General features: G+C 44.9%; 1 protein-coding gene across 1 annotated transcript in view; it reads left to right on the top strand.

Moving 5' to 3' along the window:
- cntn1b (contactin 1b) overlaps positions 1-25,185 on the top strand; it is a 748,714-nt gene that overhangs the window by 99,038 nt on the left and 624,491 nt on the right. The window contains exons 2-3 of the mRNA XM_078220219.1: positions 8,733-8,798; positions 14,824-14,887. The gene's annotated coding sequence lies outside the window, so the exon portion shown is untranslated. The remainder of the gene's footprint in view (positions 1-8,732; positions 8,799-14,823; positions 14,888-25,185) is intronic.

The following is a 25,185-nucleotide window of genomic DNA, read 5'->3' as shown; positions in this document are numbered from 1 at the left end:
CAGAGTGTGATGACAAGGGGATTTTCACAATAACTTCATTGCAGTGTTAATGTAAGCCTGCTTGTGACACTAATAATCAAATGTGAAAAAAAACCCTCTATTAACATGGATTCTGTGGTTATAATGGCAGCCTTACTAAGTTTAATTATAATTTTAATTCCTTTCTAGCCCGGTCTTAAATTTTACTGAAGACCATCTATCAGCCTCTTTAAGACTAATTGTATAGTCACAAAGTTAACTTTTCAGATTATAGGGAAACAGTTTCACGGCTGAGAGGGCCTCAGTGCTTGTCATTGCTTGTTCTTGATACAGAGGCAGCAGGTGGTTAAGATGTGTTTCCTGTCTGTGGTTCTCCAAATTAAATTGGTTCTGCATAAACACACACAATTAAACTTTAATTTCTGGCGCTAATTTCTACAATTAGTTTGGAAGCGTATGACCCATTAGACTGGATAAATAGAGCAACCTGTTTTAGTTTCAGAGATCTATTTGTTAATCAATACCAGATAGTGTCCAACTTGTGTCAATATGAGAACAGTGTAGCTGAGTGACAAGCTTGGACGATCTTTATATCGATTTTAAGATATTACGTGTGTCTGTGTGTCATAGGAACCTAGGAATGAAGAGCAGAAGTAGGCAATTCAGCCCTTTGAGCCTCCTTGCCATTCAATCAAATCATGGCTGATATTTCTCTGGTCTCAAATCCACCTCCCGACCTGTTCCCCATATGCCCTTATCCCTTTTTTAATCAGAAATATATCCACCTCCTTCTTGAAACCATTCAACAATTCAGACTCCACTGTGCTACGGGGCAGCGAGTTTCACAAATTCACCACCCTCTGTGAGAAGTAGTTCCTCCTCATCTCAGTGTTAAATCTACCTCCTCTCAACCTATACCTGTGATCTCTTGTTCTAGAATGCCCCATAAGAGGAAACATTTGGTCTATGTTTACTTTATCAATCCCTTTTAAAATTTTATATACCTCGATCAGGTCACCTTTCTCCCTCCTAAACACCAGCGAGTACAAGCCCAAACTGTTTAATTTCTCCCCATACGTCAACCCTTTCATCCCTGGAATCAATCTGGTGAACCTCCTCTGAACTGCCTCCAATGCCATCACATCCTTCCTCAAATAAGGAGACCAAAACTGGACACGATACTCCAGATGTGGTCTCACCAACACCCTATACAATTGCAACAACACTTCTCCACTTTAATACTCCAGTCCCATTTGCCTTTTTTATTATTTGCTGCACGTGCATACCGACTTTCTGCGATTCATGAACATAGACACCCAGATCCCTCTGCCCAGATGCAATTTGAATCTATTTTCCTTTTGGGTAATCATTTGCCTTTCTATTTTTTCTGCCAAAATGGATAACCTCACACATTTCCATATTAAACTCCATCTGCCAAATGTTGGCCCATTCTCCTAGTCTATATCTATATCCGTCTGTATAATCTTTATATCTTCTTCACTGCCTGCTTTCCCACCTATTTTAGTATCGTGTGTTTGTGTGTGTAACTTTTTTTATTCAATCTTGGGCTCTGGGCCTCAGTCCGAGTATTTGTTGTCACTCTCTAGTTGTCCTTGAGACAGTGGTAGTGGGTAGTTTGCAGCCTGTATGCTAACAATGCTCCCACAGTGTTGGGTCAGGAGTTCCAGAATTTTGACTCAGTTAGGAAACAGCACTATATCTCCTAATCAGCATTCACTGTGACTTGGGAGCAGAACTGGGAGGCTATGGCGTTCCAATGCAGCTACTGCTCTTGTTATTATGGATGGTGGAGGTCGCAGATTTTGGAGGTGCTGCCAACAAAGACATGGCGAGTTGTTGCAGTGCATCTCGTGGATGGTGCACACCACTACCCGTGGTGGACAGAATGAATGTTCAGGCTAATGATGAAGTGACAATCAAGTTTTGTCTTGGGTGATATTGTACATATGAAATATGTACATAAGTAGGCCGTTCAGCCCCTTGAGCCTGCTGTGCCATTCAATAAGATCATGGCAGATGTGTTTGAATTCCAAATTCCCATCTACCCCTAAGGACCTTCGCTTCTCTTGCCGAACTGGATTCCATCTACCTCCGCCTTTAAAATATTCAGTGACTGTGCCCCCACTACCTTCTGAGGCAGAGCTCCATAGTTGCATAACACTCTGAGAAAAAACATTTCTCCTCAATTCTTTCCTAAAAGAGTGACCCCTCATTTTAAAACAGTGCCTTCTAGTTCTGAACTCACTCACAAGAGAAAAACATTATTTCCATGTCCACCTTGGCGAGAGCATTCAAGGTCTCACATTCTTCAATCAAGTCACCCCTTACACTTCTAAACTCCAGTGGAAACAAGCCCCGTCTGTCTAACCTTTCCTCAGAAGACAACCCGCTCATTTCACACACCAACTGCACACACTATTCAAGATATAGTCTCATCAAAGTGCTGTGTAACTGAAGGATTCTCCCAGTGCAGCGGGCAAGGAAACATCAGCGAGAGGTCTTTTGCGAGGTTGCCGGTCGAGAGTCCCTCAGATGTTCTTTTGTAGCATATCCTCATCGGAAATTAGCGCCAAACTGATTATCATATGGAAATGACAATCATCCCCCAACCCGGCCGGGAGTGGTTCCCACCAGCAAGGTTTACAACTGCTCCCCACTAACGGGGAACAGGCGTCCTCACCCCAATGGTGGGGGACAGAGGCCATTGAGGCCCCCACCAGGCATCAGTCAGTGCCAAGGGGGCGGGGCACATTGGAGGGGTGATCAGTCGTGGGGGGAGGGGGGTGGTGGGGGGGGAGGACCAGCTGCCACTCTGCAAGTGGGATCGGTGGAGGAGGGAGGGAGGAGGCTGATTGGAAGTGGTCATGGGGATGGGGGGTATGGCCTGGTCATTGGGTTGGGTGGGTGGGGGGGGGGGGGGGTAGATTGGGGCTGACCTGGGAGGGAGGATAGGAGCTGGCCGGTGGGGGAGGGAGGGAGAGAGATCGGGGCTGGCCCGGAGGCGGGGGGGCGTCTCGAAGGCCAGCGATTAGGAGGCTGGCATTGGATGGGACAGTGCGCATGCGCCAATCTCCGCTCTGACAGATTGGTGCATGCGCAGTGGCCCGCTCAGCACTATGCCACAGGCCTCTCGAACTCTCCGCTCACTACTTTTCAGAGTGAATCATGCTGGGGCACTCTGTATTGCTCAGAGTGTCGGAGATTTGTTCAGGTAACTATGCCCAAGAAACGGGCATTTTCCCGCCCGTTGGCCACTTAGTTTTGTTTTGGGAGAATCCCGGCCAACATCTTTGCTTCTATGTTCAATTCTTTCATAATAAAGGATAACATTCTATTACCCTTCTTAATTACTTGCTGTACCTGCATCTAAACGTTTTGCGCTCGAACACCTAGATCCTTCTACATCTCAGAATTTTGCACTTGTTCTCCATTTAAGTTATACTCTGCTTGTTTTATTCTTCCTGCCAAAGTGAATGACTTCACATTTCCCCATCTGCCAGTTTTTTTCAATCTCCTCATGTTATCTTCATAACATGCTTTCCTACCTATTTTAGTGTCATCTGAAAATTTAGCTCCCATGACTTCATTCTCATCATCTAAACCATTGTTATAAGTTGTAAAAAGTTGAGGCCCCAGCACAGACCCCGTGGGGCTCCACTCATCACATCCTGCTCTCTGTTTTCTGCCAGTCAACCTTTTTTCCATGCCAATATCTTATCTCCTACACCATGAGCTTTTATTTTCTGCAATAACCTTTGATGTGGCACCTTATCAAATGCCTTCTGGAAATTCAAATGCAGCACATCTACAGGCTCTCCTTTATCCACGGCACATGTTACTCCTTCAAACAACTCCAATAAATTGGTTAAACATGATTTCCCTTTCACTAAACCATGCCGACCCTTCCCAATTACCTTGAGTTTCTCTACAAGTGCCCGGCTATAACCTACTTAAAGATTTTGTTTTTGAATGTGATTGCAATTTCACTTATCCAAGCAGGTGAAAAATATTTCATCAGGTATCTGACTTCTGCTAACACAAAGTCATATCTGTAATCTGTAATAATTGAACAATGGTTGATGGAGTTTTTGCTGGTCAGTGTAGTTATGACACATAACAGACTATTTATTATACAGGGACTGTTTCCAATTAAAATACTCATATTCTCTCCCCCTTCCCTGACAAGGGAGTAGCAAAAGAGATGGTTTACTTGTGTGAATACATCTTACCTGCTTTGGATTTAGATTCTGCTGTTGGTTGAGTCTGCCTATGACCATGTCATGCTCAAATGGATGATCATGTACAGGCTGAATTGGGTATGAGCCAATGGTAGGCACCAATCATAACCTCCAGCACACATTGTGATACTCGAAGATGCAGTGTGAATGCTTTGATTCATCACCATGGTGACACTGCAATTGCAATCTCTTTCTCCTTTACATTCCTGAAAGGAATTGCTCCCTCTCTCATAAAAAAATATAAGATTTCATGTTTTGTATGATCTCAATATTCATTATCTTTTAATCTATTCAGTTGGCAGTGTTGGTGTTGATCAGTATCTATTCTGACCGTGCTTTATTTCCACTGAACCTGTCTGTAGTAGCTGGGATTCCCAACAGTAAACAAGTTGGATCACTGGATCTATCATAGATGTTGGTGTATAAATTGACCATTGAAGCCTTGAAAAATCCTTCTAGAAATGGTGTTCGACTTGTATGCCAAATGTAAAACCGCTGGCATGGGTTTGGTTGGTCATTTTAAAATGTCAATGACATCCGGCACAATTAGCTTAAACTCCCATGCATCTTTGTAAAACAGCCTGCTTGATCCTTTGCACCTGGTTGTAAGGCACCAGCATGTAAACATTTTTATTTATTTATTGGTGTCACATATAGGCTTACATTAACACTGCAATGAAGTTACTGTGAAAATCCTCTAGTCGCCACACTCCGGTGCCTGTTCAGGTATACTGAGGGAGAGCTTAGCATGGTCAATGCACCTAACCAGCACGTCTTTCGGACTGTGGGAGGAAACCGGAGCACCGAGAGGAAACCCACGCAGACGTGGGAGAATGTGCAGATTCTGCATAGACAGTGACCCAAGCTGGGAATTGAACTCGGGTTCTTGGCATTGTGAGGCAGCAGTGCTAACCACTGTGCGGTGAGAAATTGACGTTGACTGCTATTACAAGTATAACATGTCATGACTGAAAAAGGTGGTGGGGAGCCGGGGGTGGGGAGCTGGAGGTGGGTGCGGGGGTGGAGAACCGGGAGTGGGTGCGGGGGGGCAGGGGGGGGAATGGGGGCTTGACTTTTAAATGCTGAGTATATGCAAAAACACAATTTTAGGGGCCAGAACACTGGGGTGGTTTTATATGCCAGGTCGACTTATATGCCACAGTTTACAACAGATGGCCTCTCTCTGTCTACCGTATTAGTTTTGACCACTTCCTGTGTTTCAATACTGGTGAATGTAATTCTGACTGCTGACATTGAATTACTGGATGATTGGGTTTAAATTAATCCCGGAGCCCTACCCAGGATTAAAAACCCTTTGGTCAACCACAGTTTGAAGCATCATAATTCTCTTCATTTTAGAGAACATGCAAAAGTGACCTGCAGGAGATTAAAAGCTGCTCCATCAAAACCTGCCCCACCAATGCTGTGACTGCACTCCTGAATGGGATAACCGATGAAGTGCCCCGCTTAGTGTGGCAAGTGAATAAAAAGTAAAAGCTGCAAGAAGATAAATATTGTAGCTATAAATCCTTTGACATTTTGTTTTCTTTTTCGCTGCTGGTAACTTGAGGATACCGGAGGATGCAAATATGGGAGAGCCGTATCTGTATTTGAGGAATAATGACTAGAGTTTGAGGAAGATGATTCAGTGTTCAGTGTAATGAGGAAAGCAAAAATCAGGTGGATGTGGATCATGTAGACATGTGTCTTGGAGAATACCGGGCCCAGAAGTAGGCGCTATGCACAAGATCCTGTAACGTGATAGATTAGAAACCTGTTCAGTCAACTCTGCAACCTTGGCTCAAATTGAGCTTGTGTCAACGTGGCCTGAAATACATTTGGGCAGGTTTGATATATTCTCTATTTGGGTTGACAATATGGAACCATCTGCAAATCATCACTGGCTGTCTTAGAGTCATAGAGATTTACAGCATGGAAACGGACCCTTTGGCCCAACTTTTCCATGCTGCCCCTTTATTTAACCATTAAGCTAGTCCCAATAACCCGTGTTTGGCCCATATCCCTCTATACCCATCTTACCCATGTAACTGTCTAAATGCTTTTTAAAAGATAAAATTGTACCCGCCTCTACTACTACCTCTAGCAGCTTGTTCCAGACACTCACCACCCTCTGTGTGAAAAAATTGCCCATTTGGACCTTTTTGTATTTCTCCCCTCTCACCTTAAACCTATGCCCTCTGGTTTTAGATTCCCCTACCTTTGGGAAAAGATATTGACTATCTAATTGATTTATACCCCTCATTATTTTATAGACCTCTATAAGATCATCCCTAAGCCTCCTATGTTCCAGAGGAAAAAAGTCCCAGTCTATCCAGCCTCTCTTTATAACTCAAACCATCAAATCCCGGTAGCATCCTAATAAATCTTTTCCGCACTCTTTCTAGTTTAACAAAGAACAAAGAACAGTACAGCACAGGAAACAGGCCCTTCGGCCCTCCAAGCCTGTGCTGCTCCTTGGTCCAACTAGACCAATTGTTTGTATCCCTCCATTCCCAGGCTGCTCATGTGACTATCCAGTTAAGTCTTAAACGATGTCAGTGTGCCTGCCTCCACCACCCTACTTGGCAGCACATTTCAGGCCCCCACCACCCTCTGTGTAAAAAACATCCCTCTAATATCTGAATTATACTTCGCCCCTCTCACCTTGAGCCCGTGACCCCTCGTGAACGTCACTTCTGATCTGGGAAAAAGCTTCCCACCGTTCACCCTATCTATCCCCTTCATAATCTTGTACACCTCTATTAGATCTCCCCTCATTCTCCGTCTTTCCAGGGAGAACAACCCCAGTTTACCCAATCTCTCCTCATAGCTAAGACCCTCCATACCAGGCAACATCCTGGTAAACCTTCTCTGCACTCTCTCTAACGCCTCCACGTCCTTCTGGTAGTGCGTTGACCAGAACTGGACGCAGTACTCCAAATGTGGCCTAACCAGCGTTCTATACAGCTGCATCATCAGACTCCAGCTTTTATACTCTATACCCCGTCCTATAAAGGCAAGCATACCATATGCCTTCTTCACCACCTTCTCCACCTGTGGTGCCACCTTCAAGGATTTGTGGACTTGCACACCTCTGTGTTTCTATACTCCTGATGAATCTGCCATTTATTGTATAACTCCTCCCTACATTATTTCTTCCAAAATGCATCACTTCGCATTTATCCGGATTAAACTACATCTGCCACCTCTCCGCCCAATTTTCCAGCCTATCTATATCCTGCTGTATTGCCCGACAATGCTCTTCGCTATCCGCAAGTCCACCCATCTTCATGTCATCCGCAAACTTGCTGATTACACCAGTTACACCTTCTTCCAAATCATTTATATATATCACAAATAGCAGAGATCCCAGTACAGAGCCCTGCGGAACACCACTGGTCACAGACCTCCAGCCGGAAAAAGACCCTTCGACCACTACCCTCTGTCTCCTATGGCCAAGCCAGTTCTCCACCCATCTAGCCACTTCTCCTTGTATCCCATGAGCCTTAACCTTCTTAACCAACCTGCCATGTGGGACTTTGATATCCTTTCTATAATAGGGTGACCAGAACTGCACACAGTCTTCCAAGTGCAGTCTTACCAATGTCTTGAACAACTTTAACAAGATGTCCCAACTCCTGTATTCAATGTTCTGACCAATGAAACCAAGCATGCCGAATGCCTTCTTCACCTGTGACTCCACTTTCAAGGAGCTATGAACCTTGTTATTAAGATGACAACATGCTGCATTGGCTGAGTTGAATATGCTGTTCAGAAGCTGGGGGTGAATTGTATTGTTGGGGTGAAGTTAAAAGACCTTTTTGTCTAAACCTGTTAAAACACCTGTTCTTGCTGAGTGCACACTGATGCGCATAACTGAAGTCAACCTTAGCTAGGATCAACTCCCCAAACTCAGGGCAGCATGGTGGCACAGTGGTTAGCATTGCTGCCTCACAGCGCCAGGGGCCTGGGTTTACCCGGCCTCGGGTCACTGTCAGTGCAGAGCCTGCAAGTTCTCCCCATGCCTGTGTGGGTTTCCTCCGGGTGCTCCGGTTTCCTCCCACAGTCTGAAAGACATGCTGGTTAGGTGCATTGGCCATGCTAAATTCTCCCTCAGTATACCCGAACAGGCGCCGGAGTGTGGCGACTAGGGGATTTTTCACAGTAACTTCATTGCAGTGTTAATGTAAGCCTACTTGTGACACTAATAAATAAACTTTAACTCATCAGATCTATGCCTATGCAAAAGCTTTTAAAAGATCAGCAAGAAAGCTCCGATTAATCGGTCAACATTCCCAAGTTACCGTGTGAAATGTTTGCTCTTGCATCTTGTGTCAATGTGTGTGAGCTGACTCTTAACCATTGTTAAATTCATTGCTGCTTCAAATCTTGTTTGGTAACAGTAGTTTATTTGTCCATCCATGTGACCCCTGTTTGTTCTTGTGGTCAGCTGTGATCTATTGCTAATTGTTGACTCTGTTCCCTCACCCACAGGTTTCAGAGGGCGGTGCCAATCTTCGGGCTCTGAATAGTTTTCTCCCATTGATTCCTCTGTTTGCGGTAAGAACGGGTCATTTAAATTTCACTGAAACAGGCTCTTTGTCAGTAACAATTGCTAAGACATGCTGTGGTTCATTCATTAAATGATGCCTGATATACTCAGGTTTACCAAAGAGATGATCTTAAAAAGTGTAGCTTGCCTAACTGCAGTGGAAATCTAGGGAATTATAGTGTCTTTTCAGACCCGAATTATGCATCTTGCCAACTTATCACATGACTGTGTTGGCGTGGAGATATCCTGCTACTGGCAACTGCAAGATGCATGCTGGTGTGGAGAGGAGTTTGAGTGGAAGCCCCCTTTCTCTTTGAGTTTGTAATGCTATTTTGGTTTCAATGGCATGTCACAAATCCTTTCTGGTGTTTCTAACCTCCAAATTTTACTTTTTAAAGAAAGAACTAAAATCTTTGGGGCAAGCTTATCATTTTGTGACTTGATTTTTTAATTTCTCTCCACCTTTGAAACTTGTTTTGTTTTGTAAAGCAATGCCATCTCTGTGTGATTGGTTACATAACATGCTGTGACATCACCAGAGGTGTTCACGGGTTTTTATCTCTCTTCCATGTTGGACTTCAATCTGGCAACAGCTCTTAAATCTGCGCGAGTCAGTTCAAAATCCACAGTATGATACCTCTTCATCTTTTGCCTCATTGGTACTGCCGGTCAAAACATCGGGGCTGGGATTTTCCAGCCGCGCTCGGCCCAAAACCGGAAAATCCCACCTGAGGTCAATGGATCTTTGCGTGGTCTGCTCCCTGCCCGCTACGGTGGGCAGGATGGGAAAATTCCACCCCCGCTAATATATAACAAAACTAATCTTATGCTGCAGCCATAATAATGGTTAGAGATTGGCACTCTCTTCAGTAGCACTGTGAGTGGAGAGCATAGTGTTATAAGAATATAGAGATAGCTAATTAGTTCACCTCTTCAACCATCCTTGTAGTGGCCTGATGCAATGATAATCGATTTCCTTAATGAACCATTGCAATCAATCCATATCAATTTGTCTCCAAGAAACCCTGAGACACGAGGACAATATCCCAGTGGTGGAGAGCTTTGGGGACCATGTGTGAAATTTTAACCCCTGCTCTTCCTGAACCCCAGGAGTGGACTGGCAGGCCAGGGCTGTGCCTGTCACCTGCCTGCTGTCACTGGCATTTTACCAGTGGAAGGGGAGATGTGGGATGGCCAGCTTGCACATAGGATCCCTACAGTGCAGAAGGAGGCCACTCGGCCCATTGAATCTGCACCAAGTCTCTGATGGAGCATCTTACCCAGGCCCACCTCTCTGCTCTTTTACCGTAACCCCACATTATCCAAACAAGGCCTTTAAGTGGTAAATAAATGGCTAATTAAGGGCTTCTTTTGCCGAAGCTGTTATATTTTGGGCACAGAGGAAGGGCGAGGGAGGGTAAGTGGTATTGGTTAGTGCTGCTGATGCCACTTGTTCCAATAGAGCACTAGGGAATTAGGCTGATCATTCAACCCAATAGCTTGATCCTGTCTTCTCTCCACCCTCCTCCCCACCGCCCCCCATATCCTGTTATCTCTTTCATCCCCAAAAAGAGTTATATATAACGCCTTCTCGAAAACATACAATGTTTTCGCCTCAACTGTTTCCTGTGGTAGCAAATTCCACAGACGTAACACTCTCTGGGTGAAGAAATTTCTGCTCATCACGGTCCTAAAAGGTTAACTCTGTAACCTTAGACAATGACCCCTGGTTCTGGACACGCACATCAACAGGAACATCCTTCCCTCATCCAGCCTGTTGAGTCTTATTACAATTTTATAGGTTTCTGAGATTCCCCCTCATTGTTCAAATTCCAGTGAATATAATCCTAACCAACTCAATCTCTCCTCATATGTCAGCCTGCCATCCTAGGAATCACTCTGCACTCCTTCTATAGCAAGAACATCCTTCCTCAGGTAAGGAGGTAAGAGCAAAACTGCAAACAATATTCCAGGTGTAGCCTCACCAAGTCCCTGTATAATTGCAGCAATGATGTGGAGATGCCGGCGTTGGACTGGGGTGAACACAGTAAGAAGTCTCACAACACCAGGTTAAAGTCCAACAGGTTTATTTGGTAGCAAATACCATAAGCTTTCGGAGCACTGCTCCTTCGTCAGATGGAGTGGAAATGTCATATTTCCACTCCATCTGACGAAGGAGCAGTGCTCCGAAAGCTTATGGTATTTGCTACCAAATAAACCTGTTGGACTTTAACCTGGTGTTGTGAGACTTCTTACTGTAATTGTAGCAAGATATACCTGCTCCTGTACCTGAATCCTCTCGCTATGAAGACCAACATACCATTTGCTTCTTTACCACCTGTTGCACCTGCATGCTTACCTTCAGCAACTGGTGTACGAGGACTTAGCCATTCAGATAATAATATGTCTCCCTGTTTTGCTACCAAAGTGGATAATCTCCTATTTATCCATACTATGCTGCATCTGCCATGCATTTGCCCACTCACTCAGCTTATCCAAGTCACACTGAAGCATCTCTGCATCCTCCTCAGCTCACCCTCGCACCTAGCTGTGTGTCATCTGCAAATGTGGAGATATTACATTTAGTTGCCTCATCTAAATCATTAATATACATTGTGAATAGCTGGGGTCCCAGCACTGATCCCTGCGGTACCCCATTAAGCACTGCCTGCCATTTGGAAAAAGACCCACTTATTCCTATTCTTTGTTTCCTGTCTGCAAACCAGTTTCCTATCCATCTCAATACACTACCCCCACACTAATCTCTTGTGTGTGACTTTGTCAAAAGCCTTCTGAAAGTCCATACAAATCATATCCACTGGCTCCCCGTCATCAACTCTACTCATTACATTTTGAAGAATTCCAGAAGGTTCGTCTTTGTTGGGGACTGCCTGGAGTCTCAGAAATGGCCACCATTCCTGGTGGCACAGTTGGGACTTTGGAGCCATTGAATGAAAGTGGGGGCGACCTTACTGAGAGGAGGTTAGCTCCTCCTTGGCTTTTACATTGGGCGCAGGGCCGCTACTTTATAATCTGCTTCTCTATGATGTAAATGCACCAATCACACACAAGGATTAGTGAATAAATAATATGGATCCTTTATTTGAAGATAAGAATATATACCTACAATGTTCACTGGGAGACTACAAGGGCACATGTCTGACCGTAACCTCTGCTTACAAACTGACATAATGGTTGACAGTAGTTTAAGAATTGCTCCCTTAAAGGTACATGTTACCATAGCACAGCAACAGCCTCTGTGTAAAATTTCAAAACATGGGTTAAAAGTCCCCTGTTCTGCCCAAACATGTTACACTTGTCACATGTATCTCAATTAACTCACATACCGACTATTAACACCTATTTCTAGTCATGGCACATGTATGTAGATGTACTTACAGCTATGTGCAAAGCCTTGGCTAATTTTATCTTGGCATTCTATTCTCTCAGGACTGAGTTGAAATTGGACTGATTTGAAATTTGACAGAGAGTGATAAAAGAATATTACAGCTTGGTGTGGAAACTATTGCCAATTAGCAAACTCCATGTTGGAGTCTGGTTGGAATCCAATTTCAACCTTGATATAGTGTTTGTCTTGAGACTGCATTCAGATGTAGTGTCAATAAGATGATCTTCAGGCCCACGTCAAGACTTCATCTGCAAGTAAGGAATTAGGATTTGATGGATTCGAGATCAAATTGGAGTGCTCATCCCAGGAGTAAGGAATCTCACTATGCTTCACTGAAGAACCAGGGTGGGCCCCTAACTCTGAATTAATACTACAACCAGTAATTGTATAGTTCCATCGGAAATGGAGCTCAAACAGTCCAAGTGAAATTTCATTGTGCTATTTTTGGAAGGAAGCTGACAGACTGTTAGCTCTGTTCTAATAATAGAAACTTCAAAATGTTCCCCTGGGTCCTACTGTGCTCTTTTCAAACTTGAATTTTAGCAGAAATATTACAACCACTGAGAAGCTGAACTGGTGTGTGTGGCTTACCAGTATTTCCTAGGGTTGATCTGGCACTCCATTCCGAATCCACTATCGTTCTGCTGTATTTGCCCCATGATTCCTCGATTGCCCCCTGACACCAAAGAATAGAAGTTTGGAAGGGGAGAACAGGGGCAATTTGGAAAACTCATTGGTGCAGGAGTAAGGTGCCTTTCCTTTTCGTTATTGCAAAACCTTAGTGAAAGCTCAAAAGTTGGCATAGAAAGCAGCTCAAAGATTAGTGAGAAGATGAGGTGAATTAAGAAGTCTGGGTTTGGTAAATGCATGCTTTGGGATTTAAAATCCTGCAGTGTGTTGGAAGGTGAAGGCGCTGAAGAAGATGCAAAGTGCCGCAGTTCTGAGCTTATGGGAAAGAATTGGCCAGTGTCGGGGTGGTGAGGTTGCCGGAAGCAGATAGAAATAGATAGAGCAGGGGAATTTAGAGAAAGGCGTTACTGTAGTGATTGTAGAGTAAAATAATGGCCTTGCATACGCATGATTTCGCAAGAATTGAGGAATCCCAAAGTGTGGAGTTCTCTCCTCCCAAATTTCTGTTCATTGATTGGTGTCAGGGGGCAATCGAGGAATCATGGGGCAAATACAGCAGAACGATAGTGGATTCGGAATGGAGTGCCAGATCAACCCTAGGAAACACTGGTAAGCCACACATACCAGTTCAGCTTCTCAGTGGTTGTAATGTTTCTGCTAAAATTCAAGTTTGAAAAAGCACAGTAGGAATTCCAAAGTGTGGAGTTGGAGAGTTGTCAGTTGAAGATAGGTAAGGGGTCATTCTTGTACTTGGCTCCAGACATTTGCGGTGACAATGAACGGTTGCCCTGTCAAACCCAATTTTACTGTGGTTCAGTGTCACACATGTACACTTCCGGCACGGCTCCCTTGATAGCCAACTGGCATGGGCGACTGTCCAATTGCTCCTTTAATGCCAATGTTCTGGTGTGTTCCCCTCTGTCACTGCCAGAGAGCAAGATCTAAATCTTGATGTTCAGCCACTCTGGATAAACTGGGTGAATCATGGCGAGTTTAGCTACAGAAACCTTAACTTGAGTATTCCACACTATGCCAGTCTGCCAACCAAGCAAGCTGGTCAATAGAACAGTTGAGACTCGTGAAACCATGGTGAATTTAATAATAAATGGCTTGGTGTACATGAATACTGTTGCATTTACATTTCCATATCTCATGAACTGGAATGCGTTGCTTATTTTTGAATGTTCTAACTTGGCTCTTGTCTCCCTGTTGCGCAAAGCTTTCAAAGGTCAGTTTAAAGGCTGACACATTTCTTTTAAATTACTTATGCAGTCTGAAAAGACATTTCACGAAAGTGCAGATAGAATGTGCATCAAGCTTTTGGTTACATAACCATTTCAAATTTTCTCTGTATTTTTGCTTCCACTTTGATGTGTGTTCAATTTCCCACTGCCATCAATGTGTCAGTGCAGAACTGTCAAATAACTAGCATTTACTCAGCTTTGTCAAGTTTTCATTTGGGATTGGTTCATGGGGGAATTACTGAAATGTGTTCCTTCACTTGGCCTATCAAACATTTTTAGTTTGTGCTTTAACACACATCACGTCAGCCCAGTGGACCTCCCACTTGATTTGAGCTGTCATCTGTGGCTCAATGGGAAGCACTTTCACCTCTCTAAGTTGGGAAGGTTCTGGGTTTGAGTTCAACTCTGCAGACTTAAGCACAACACCTAGGCTGACACTCCAGTGCAGTACTGAGCGGGAGATGTCGTGTCTGAGGTGTCGTTGCTGAATTGTTAAACGGCGGCACCGTCTGCCCTTTGAAATGGATCTAAAAGATCCCCCAGTAGTGTTTGAAGAACAAGGCAGTTGTCTTTGGTGTCCTGGCCAACGTTTGTACCTCGACTAATGTCACGATTATCCCAGTCATTATCCTGTTGTTGTAAGCCAGAGCTTTGTGTGTATAAAATGACTAATGCTTTACCAACATTGCAATATCATGAGGTGGTGAAAGGAGTTTATATGAAATACAAATCTCTCTCTTTGTTTTTCAGGGTATCGGGAGAGTGTACTGAGATGTCAGCAACTTACTGACCTCCAATCCTTGATCTTTTACAGGTCAGATGATTCTCCACTGCTCGATTTGCATTCACAAGAGATGCTGGGGGGTAAATAAGCTTTGTGTGAACTGTGGCACGTGCCCAGTCTAAAGCTGGGCAGCAGGGCCAAGTTCAGTTTGAAAATGGTCCGACCACCAAATAGATTCACTTGAGCTTGGACACAATTCTGCATTTCAAGATGCAGCGACTTAAAAATAGATTCGACTGCTTTGCTCGAGTGCTACACTGGACTGTTCAGTTTAAAATTGGGAGGTGCTTACCTTGACAAGGGTTGTGGGCATTAGCATTGGCTTATGCCAGACGTTCTAGCACATTGTGGAGGCTGGAGGAAATGTTAGGAGGTTTTGGTCATGCTTAGGGAGGAGAACTCTTTCTGATGGTTGTCGATGAGGGATAATTTGGATCACGCTAAGTTGACCAAGACGAGGGAAGCCTTCCTTATGTCAGGTTCAGTATCTATCTATGGTGAAGGTGAGCATGGGAATGTAAACTGTGAGGAGGAACCACTTCTTATGTAAAGCTGCAAAAAAGTAAAAGTTAGCGTTTATTTATTAGACACAAGTAGGCTTACATTAACACCTCAATGAAGTTACTGTGAAAATCCCCTAGTTGCCACACACTGGCACCGGTTTGGGTACACTGAGGGAGAATTTAGTATGGCCAATGCACCTAACAAGCACGTCTTTCGGAATGTGGGAGGAAACCAGAACGCCCGGAGGAAACCCACACAGACACAGGGGGAATGTGCAGACTCCGCACAGTCACCCAAGCCAGGAATCGAACCCGGGCCCCTGGCGCTGTGAGGCAGCAGTGCTAACCACTGTGCCACGATGCTGCCCAGAAAGATATAAACAGGGTAAGTGAGTAGTAAGATGGTGGCAAACAGAGTATGATGTGGGGAAATGTGAAATTATTCACTTCAGTCGTCAGAATAGAAAAGCAGAATATTTTTTAAAAGGTGTGTGTTTTGCAAATGATGATATTCGGAGGTGTGGCCTTAGAGCACTGAGCTGGTATGCAGGTACAGCAAGCAATTAGGAAGTCAAACGGCATATAGCCCCGTATTGCAAGGGGATTGGAGTACAAGAATATAGAAGTCTTGCTACAATTGATGTAGCAAGTGCGATTGATGAACATCCTATGATGAGAGGCTGAGTAAATTGGATCTACATTCTCTGGAGTTCAGATGAATGAGAGGTGATCTCATTGCAACACAGCATTCTGAAGGGACTTGGCAGGGTCAAAATTATTCCCCTTGGCTGGGGAATTTGGAACACAGGCACAAAGGGGGTGATCATATCGGACTGAGATGAGATCTTCTTCACTCAGGGTTTTGTGATTCTTTGCACTTCTCAACCCCAGAGGGTTCTGAATGCTCCAGCGTTGAATACATTTAAGTCTGGGATAGGTAGACCTTTGGTCCCGGGTAATTCAAGGATTTTGGGAGGAAGCATATGGAGTTGATATATTGACTGATGGAGCAGGCTTGACAGGTCACATGGTCTATCCCTGTTCCTGTTTTTTATCTTATGTAAAGGTATGAGGGACTTCTCTGAGGGAACGCAAGTGAAATTTTCAGTGGGGTTAATGATTATGTTACTGCCATGCGTGGTTCTAGATTTTAGTCGTGCTTTTCTGGGAGTCCTCAAAGGATGGGCTGTATTGACGGTTGTTTGGTCGGCTTTGACCTCCAAGCCTGGCCAGGATTTGTGTCAGCTGACTAGATTTCCAGCTGCAAATCCCCAGAGTTGGGCAGTCCAGTAACAGAATCGTGGAATATTTCCGCACATCAGTTCTCCGGTCCATCACCTTTGCACAAGGGCTTTTATCCGTGTGAATGATCTCCTCTAATCCCAAACTCCTGGTTAATCCCCAGTGATTTCTTCTTTTCAAGGAACCACATCTCTTCAAGCAGCTATTGCAGACTCGTATTGTGGAAGGCAATTTCACATTGCAAGTACCTTGGCTCAGGTCACGATTCCCTTCAGGAAGACCCTCCAGGGGGAAGGTTTAAACTTTGATGGCTTTTTCTGTATGGATAGCTGACAAGACATCTGGTGTGCGAGGATGTTGGTTAATTGTCTGATGGCCATGCTGTTATCTGGGTCAGTAATGTGAGATGGAGGGAGTTCTAGGGAGCTGTGGGTGATGGCGCTTCTGGGCCTGACACTTGGGGAAGGTGCCAAAGAGCTTTCAGTCAATGTTCCATTGCGTTCATGGCTCAACTTTGGTGCTTGAGCACCAGGATCATTCAGTGGATCTGGAAGGGTGAAAGCTGGTGGTTATGTCTCCCTCTGGAAGAGCCCAGCATGTGCTCCTGCTGGCCCTAGCTGTGTTCCAGCTTTTTGGGGGTATTCTGAAGGGCTGCGGCAGCTGTTCCCATAAACTGGTGCATTGGACTGGAGGGTGAGTTCACAGGTAATTTTGGTTCTTTATCGGATACAGACCTTTCTTAAAATCGAGGCTGGGAGACAACCTTACGTGAGGAAGTCGGGAGAAGGGAAAAAATGTCTTGGGTCATCACTTGGAGTGTGTATAAGATATAGTTAAGGTTTTATGTTGCTTTTGATACCAGGCAAAGACAGAGCAGCTATAGTAAGAACATTGCAAAGCCATTCCACTGTTGTCCAGCTCAATGAGGGTATATTTACCTGTTTCCATTCCTAGCCATTCAATCATACTTGGTGTATAAATGATGCACTTTCAGATACTTCATTAGTAAACAACAAAGGATTTATTTACAAGGATCTATGAGAGCAGCAGGATGTCTACAGCTGGATCTGGAATGCCTCTTGCCTAAGAAGACCCCCCTGGGGTGATCCCCCACTCTTGAGTCCTGATTGGTCACCCAGGCCAGATGACCCTTACTCTGCTGTGTTGCCTTTAAAGGGACAATCACCAGGCACCTATAATGGCTTCTCTTCCCGCTCTTTACTGCTACCCCTAGATCTATCCTTGCCCCCCTCCTATCCTTCACCTGCCCCTTGTGGCATCATTGGAAAGTACGGTGTCACCCAACCTTATCTCGGTATCAGAAACCCTCATCCATGCCTTTTGTTATCTTTGAAACTGACTCTTCCAATGCATTCCCGGCTGCCATCCCATATTCAAACCTCCATAAACTTTGAGACCATTAAAAAGCTCAACTGCCCATTTCCTAATTCATCCAGTGTGCTCACTGAGCTTTGTTGGTCCAGGTTAAACAAGGCCTCAATTTTGAACTTCTCATCCTTGTTTTCAAATCCCTCCATGGCTTTACCTCTGCCTGTCTCGGAAATCTCTCCCCTCGATTCTGCCCTTGTGCTCAGCCCCAGTTTCTAACTGCTCCACCATGGGGTGTTAGAATGTAACCAGTGATAACATTGGATCTGTTGTAATGTGACCAATGGTAACAAGCTGTAAGGGTCAGCTGACCCAGTAAACCATGTAACCAATGACAGAATGATGTGCTGACCAGCTGACTCAGTATAAATTAGATCATGTTCGGAATTGTGGGAACTGGGATTGGCCCAGGGTGAGGCGTGAGGTTTGGAGTAATGATGTTTCTTTATTAACCCTTTTCTTTGATTTATAAATTGGTGTAAGTTTTGTTATATTTTTATTGTCTACACTGGAAGATCCTTCCAGATCAATATTGGCTGCTGTGCCTTCAGCTGCCTGGGCCCCAAGCTCTGGAATTCTGTTCTCTATCCTGAACCTCTCCATCTTCCTTTCCTCCTTTAAGATGCTCCTGAAAGCCGAGGACAAACTTTTGGCCATCTCAGGATTTGTTTGGTAATGCTCCTTGCATTTTACTAGGTTGAAGGTGTTACATAAATGCATATTGTTCGTGTTAAATGACATGAATAAATTTGATGTGGGTAATGCAGAATCTTTTGCTGATTATAAAGACTCTCCTGAGTAAAGTACATGTGAAACACACATCCCATTCCACACACAAAGCACCCCACATCACCCATTCACACACAGTGTGACCAGTACTCATCTATTCGCCCGAAGAATCTTAACATGCCAATATACTCTAGGACGGCATGGTGGCACAGTGGTTAGCACTGCTGCCTCACAGCACCAGGGACTTGGGTTCGATTCCCAGCTTGGGTCACTGTCTGTGTGGAGTTTGCACATTCTCCCCGTGTCTGCGAGGGTTTCCTCCGGGTGCTCCGGTTTCCTCCCACAGAAGACGTGCTGGTTGGGGTGCATTGGCCATGCTAAATTCTCCCTCCGTGTACCTGAACAGGTGCCCAGAGTGTGGCGACAAGGGGATTTTCACAGTAACTTCATTGTGGTGTCAATGTAAGCCTGCTTGTGACACTAATGATAAATTTTTTAAAAACATGCTGTATCGATTGTGATATTAACCCATTAGAATTAGGGGTACTGCTACAAAGATGCTTCACAACACTTGCATCAACATCTACAGTTAGGAAAGGCAAGTTAATGTTTCAGGTCTAGAATCACAGAATAATAACCACAGAAGGAGGCCATTCAGCCCATCGACTGTGTGTCAAGTGTTTTGAAGAGCAATCCAGCTGGTCTCCGTCCCTTGCTCGAACTCCATTTCCTAGCAATTTTCTTCAGTGTCCGATTGAGAATACACTTCCCATCCCAGCCGTGGTATTGATGCGGATCCCACACCCGAAATATTAACCTGCCTCCTTATGGGCGGCACAGTGGTTAGCACTGCTGCCTCACAGCGCCAGGGACCTGGGTTTGATTCCCGGCTTGGGTCACTGTCTGTGTGGAGTTTGCACGTTCCCCCTGTGTCTGCGTGGGTTTCCTCCGGGTGCTCCGGTTTCCCCTCACAGTCTGAAAGATGTGCTGGTTAGGTGCATTGACCCAAACAGTCGCTGGAGTGTGGCAACTAGTGGAATTTCACAGTAACTTCATTGCAGTGTTAATGTAAGTCTTACTTGGGACTAATAAATAAACTTTTAAAAAAAACTTGATTGGCAGTGAAGTCTCAAATGCAAAAAAACAAAGTGTTTAGGCTTGCATGAAAAATGCTAGAAAGAGGGAACCATCCTCTTATTGCTACAGATTCTTGCACGCAAGCTGATCCATTCTACTTTCCGCACTTCATTTGTGCCTAAACTGGCTGAAATTCCAAAACTATTTCACAAACTGATATGGTCTAAAATATGTACCTTCAGCTCCTCCAGTACGATGCATGCACATAGATAAGACACACAATCTTTTATTCTGTGGTTTACTGGAGAGGGCAAAGGGTTAGTGGGGGGGAGGGGATGTTGGAATTGTGCAGGTGAGCAGGGTGCTAATATCAGTGTTGAGCTGCCTATTTATATTGGGTCCCCAACAAACAAATGAAATCTTAATCCCCTTTTTATCTGGTATGAGACTTATTTTCTGTTGGGTTTCTGATAAGATTAGTGTGGTCACTCTCTCTCTCTCTCTCGCCCTGTCTGTGGTTGCTCAGGGTGGTTTCAGAGTTGCAATAAGCCCGCATTGACGTAATTCACCGCTGAAGATTGATCAATTTGAGTGAGCAGCTGCAGGGTGAGCAACACCTGTTGACGCCATCCTGCCGTAGGAGCTGACGCCTGCAGGAGGCAGGGGGATAATTGGCGCAGGAGTAAAGGGAGCTGGGACATCGATACCAGTGTCTTCCAATGCAGAAAGCTGCCCGTGACAGAGTCGTGCCAACCGGCTCATTCCAAGGTCCAGGACAACATGCTGAGGGATGCACTAATGCTTGGGGAGCTGTTGCAATAACTCAATGGGGAAAGGCCCTCCTCCCATAGTTTTGTGAGGGGCGGGAAGCAATACTTTAACGCTGTGAGTCTGGCATGCAATGCATATTGTAAATATAGACTGCAATTCATCATACAATCTCTACAGTGCAGAAGGAGGCCATTTGGCCCATCAAGTCTGCACTGACCCTCCGACAGAGCATCTTACCCAGGCCCACTCCCCCTTTCCCCACCCTAGCCCCATAATCCTGCGTATTAGGCCACACCTGGAATATTATGTGCAGTTTTGATCTCCTTTTCTGAGGAAGGATGTTCTTGCTCTCGAGGGAGTGCAGCGAAGGTTTACCAGGCTGATTCCAGGGACGGCGGGACTGATGTATGAGGTGAGGTTGACTAGGTTAGGATTGTTTTCGCTGGAGTTCAGACGAATGAGGAGGGGGGGCGGATCTCATAGAGACTTGTAAAATTCTAGCAGGACTAGACAGGGTAGATGCAGGAAGGATGTTCCCAGTGGAGGGGCTGTCCAGAACCAGGAGTCACAGTCTGAGGATTCGGGGTAGACCATTTAGGACGGAGATGAGGAGACATTTCTTCACCCAAAGAGCGGTGAGCCTGTGGAATTCATTACCACAGGAAGTAGTTGATGCCAAAACATTGAATGTATTGAGCACCACACTTCAGCACTGTGGCAACTCTTTTGTGTGCGTGCCTGCCCTACCGCCAATTTTGTTGGTACCCGTTTGTTGCACCGAAATAAAAAGAGGCGGCTCGATATAGCACTTGGGGCGAACAATATCCAAGGTTATTTGCTGTTTGTAATATATATATATAAATGATTTGGAGAACAATGTAACTGGATTGATTAGTAAGTTTGCGGACAACACAAAGGTTGGTGGATTTGCGGGTAGTGATGAGGACCATCAGAGGATACAGCAGGACATAGATCAGTTGGAGACTTGGGCGGAGAGATGGCAGATGGAGTTTAATCCAGACAAGTGTGAGGTAATGCATTTTGGAATACAGAAAGGAAATATACAGTAAATGGCAGAACCCTTAAGAGTATTGATAGGCAAAGGGATCTGGGTGTACAGGTACACAGGTCACTGAAAGTGGCAATGCAGGTGGAGGAGGTAGTCAAGAAGGCATATGGCATGCTTGCCTTCATTGGCCGGGGTATTGAGTTAAAAAATTGGCAAGTCATGTTGCAGCTTCATAGAACCTTAGTTCGGCCGCACTTGGAATATAGTGTTCAATGCTGGTCACCAGACTACCAGAAGGATGTGGAGTCTTTGGAGAGGATACAGAAAAGATTTACCAGGATGTTGCCTGGTATGGAGGGCATTAGCTATGAGGAGAGGTTGGAGAAACTTGGTTTGTTCTCACTGGAGCAACGGAGGTTGAGGGGAGACCTGATAGAAGTCTACAAGTTTATGAGAGGCATGGACAGAATGGATAGTCAGAAGCTTTTCCCCCAGGGTGGAAGAGTCAATTACAAGGGGTCATAGGTTTAAGGTGCGAGGGGCAAGATTTAAAGGAGATGTACGAGGCAGATTTTTTACACAGAGAGTAGTGAGTGCCTGGAACTCGTTGCCGGGGGAGGTAGTGGAAGCGGATACGGTAGTGACTTTTAAGGGGCGTCTTGACAAGTACATGAATAGGATGGGAATAGAGGGATATGGTCCCCGGAAGGGTAGGGGGTTTTAATGAAGTTGGGCAGCATGGTCGGTGCAGACTTGGAGAGCCGAAGGGCCTGTTCCTGTGCTGTAATTTCCTTTGTTCTTTAAAGCCATAGTCCAGAAAGAGCAGGTTGGTGAGATTACCTTGCAGCAGGGTTAGACAGAGGCCGAATTAGTTACAAGGATGCCTGTCTTGCCAAAGCAGTAAAAATAAGGGTTACAACACAAGGCTCAAAGTGAATTCTAGCACCATTGGCCTGTACAGGAAATTGTTTGATTCCTGGGCAATTCTTTACATGTGAATTTTCTAGATAGGCCCTGTAGTGCTCTGTATATAGTCTGAAGATGAATGACTCGAAACATTAACAAATGGAAATGATTGTCAGGTTTATTACTGTCTCTGGCATTCTCCAGTCTGGATTAATCATAGAATCCTACAGTGCAGAAGGAGGCCATTTGGCCCATCGAGTCTGCACTGACCATAATCCCCCCCTCCCAGGCCCCATAACTCCATGCATTTACCCTAGATAGTCCCCTGACACTAAGGGGCCATTTAGCATGGCCAATCTACCTACCCAAGGACTATCCAACAGTATTTCCTATCTTTCTCACTGCTTTCCCCTGTGCATGTTGACTGCGTGCTGGGTTGTAGTTTTTCTTGGTTGATTTGCCAGACTCAGCTTTGGCGAACTCAAGGTTCCTGATTCGGCCTAGCCTATTGGGTCCTGATATTGCAGCCCAGTGCTGGAGTGCAGTCATTTAACAAGTGTCTGAACAAGAGATTTCATTAATGCTGTGCAGTCTGTACTGAGGCATTAAATTAGGATTGGATTTGTGGTAATAGAACCTCTAGGAATCTGATTAAGTCTTCCTATCCTACTGGGTAAGAGTACCAGGTGGGATGCTGGTTACCAAGTAATGCACTGCCTTTATATTGAATTAACTCATTTTTCTCTCTTTACAAAGACATAATTTGGTTTCAGATCCCTCTTGCAGCTCAAAGATGATCAAAAAGTTGCTTTTCCTTGAACACTATTTGTTACTGTTGAAGAGAAATATCATGTTTTGGGCTCTAACCAGATTAGATGTGGTTTTATTTTCACATTTCAAAGCCGTGTCTTTGTTCCACCTCCCCCCCACACACACCGTTATATTGTCATCATTCTGTTATTGGGAGATAGCAGGTGCTGAGTTTAGGATGTCTTGGTACTGCATCACCATTTCCCAGTGATTGGCACTTTACACAGTTTCTGTAACTTACACTCGTGACATCAAATTACAGCTGAGAAACAGGTTGTTTGGTTCAACCGGTCTGCAGTTCCAAACAAACCACCTTCGGCCTTGCATTGTCTTTCTCTCGTGTACAAGTCTGACTTCTCTTAAATGTATCTATGATATTCAATGGCATTGCCATCACAGAAGCTCCCACGACCAACATCCTCAGGTTTGCCATTGACCAGAAACTGAACCCAACCAGCCATAGAAATACTGCGGCTACAAGAGCAGGTCAGAAGTTGGGAATTCTGCAGAGTAACTCGCCTCCTGACTCCCCAAAGCCGCTCCACCATCGACAAGGTACAGGTCAGGAGTGTGATGGGATACTCCCCACTTGCCTGGATGAGTGGAGCTCCAACACTCAAGAAGCTTGACACTATCCAGGACAAAGCAGCCCACTTGATTGGCACCCCATTCCACCACTGTTAACACTGACTTCCTCCACCACTGATGCACAATGCAAGCAGTGTACCATCCACAAGATGCACTGCAGCAACTCTTCAAGCCCCCTTTAATAGCACTCTGTAAACCTGTGACCTGTACCTCCTAGAAGGGCAGCATTTTCATGGGAACACCACCACCTGCAAGTTCCCCTCCAAACTACACACCATCCTGACTTGGAACTATATTGCCATTCTTTCAGTGTTAGACTCCCTCTCTAACAGCAGGGTGGGTTTACCTACATTGCATGAACTGCAGCAGAATGGTTCGCCACCAGCTTCTCTAAGCCAATAAATGCTGACCCTGCCAGTGATGCTGGCATGTGATGAATAAAGCAATAATTAAAGACCTCTATTATATCTCCTCTGTTCTACAGTAAGCAGTCTCACAACACCAGGTTAAAATCCAACAGGTTTATTTGGAATCATGAGCTTTCGGAGCGCTGCTCCTTCATCAGGTGAGTCTCACTCAGCTGATGAAGGGGCAGCACTCAGAAAGATTGTGATTCCAAATAAACATATTGCATTTAACCTGGTATTGCGAGACTTCTTACTGTGCCCATTCCAGTGCTGGCATTTCCACATTCTTCTCTGTTCTAGTTAAAAGAGCCCAGTTTGTTCAGAGTTTCCTGATTTGCTGGTGTTATGGTGTCATTAACATCAGCTCAGACACCTTCAGTGACTCATTTCACCACCTCCACCCCCCCCCCCACCCCCACCCCCCCCCCCCCCACCCGCCCATTCTGAGGTCCTCGAGCCAGAAACTGGAAACCTACAAGGCTGAAGTGTGAACTCCATCTTGCCTTTCTGAATTCTGTAAAGTCAGTCCAGGTGATAAATTCACCTCAACTCAGTTTCTAAATTTTTAATTTCTTCTCTTTTCCAACCCTGCTACTCTTAAATTATTCCTGTCAGTTGCTGGAGAGTTTTGTATTTGGGGGTGTTTGTTGGCTTGCTGCAGTTATTTTGTTCTTTGAACATTGATGAGACGGTGGATCTGGTGATACTAGACTATTTATCATATCCCAGTGCAGCCATATTGGAAGACCCTACACATTCCACCCACACACCCACACCAAACCCTCATTGCAGTATGCAACTGTTTCAGAAAGAATTTGGTTTTGCAGCCCTTCTTGGAATTCCATGTATTGATCACACTGTGAAGGAGGGTCCCTGATGAGCAATGTAGATTTGCTT

This window comes from Mustelus asterias, chromosome 9 (assembly GCF_964213995.1).
Source record: "Mustelus asterias chromosome 9, sMusAst1.hap1.1, whole genome shotgun sequence".
Lineage (NCBI taxonomy): Eukaryota > Metazoa > Chordata > Chondrichthyes > Carcharhiniformes > Triakidae > Mustelus > Mustelus asterias.
This window is presented reverse-complemented; position numbering and strand designations above follow the sequence as displayed.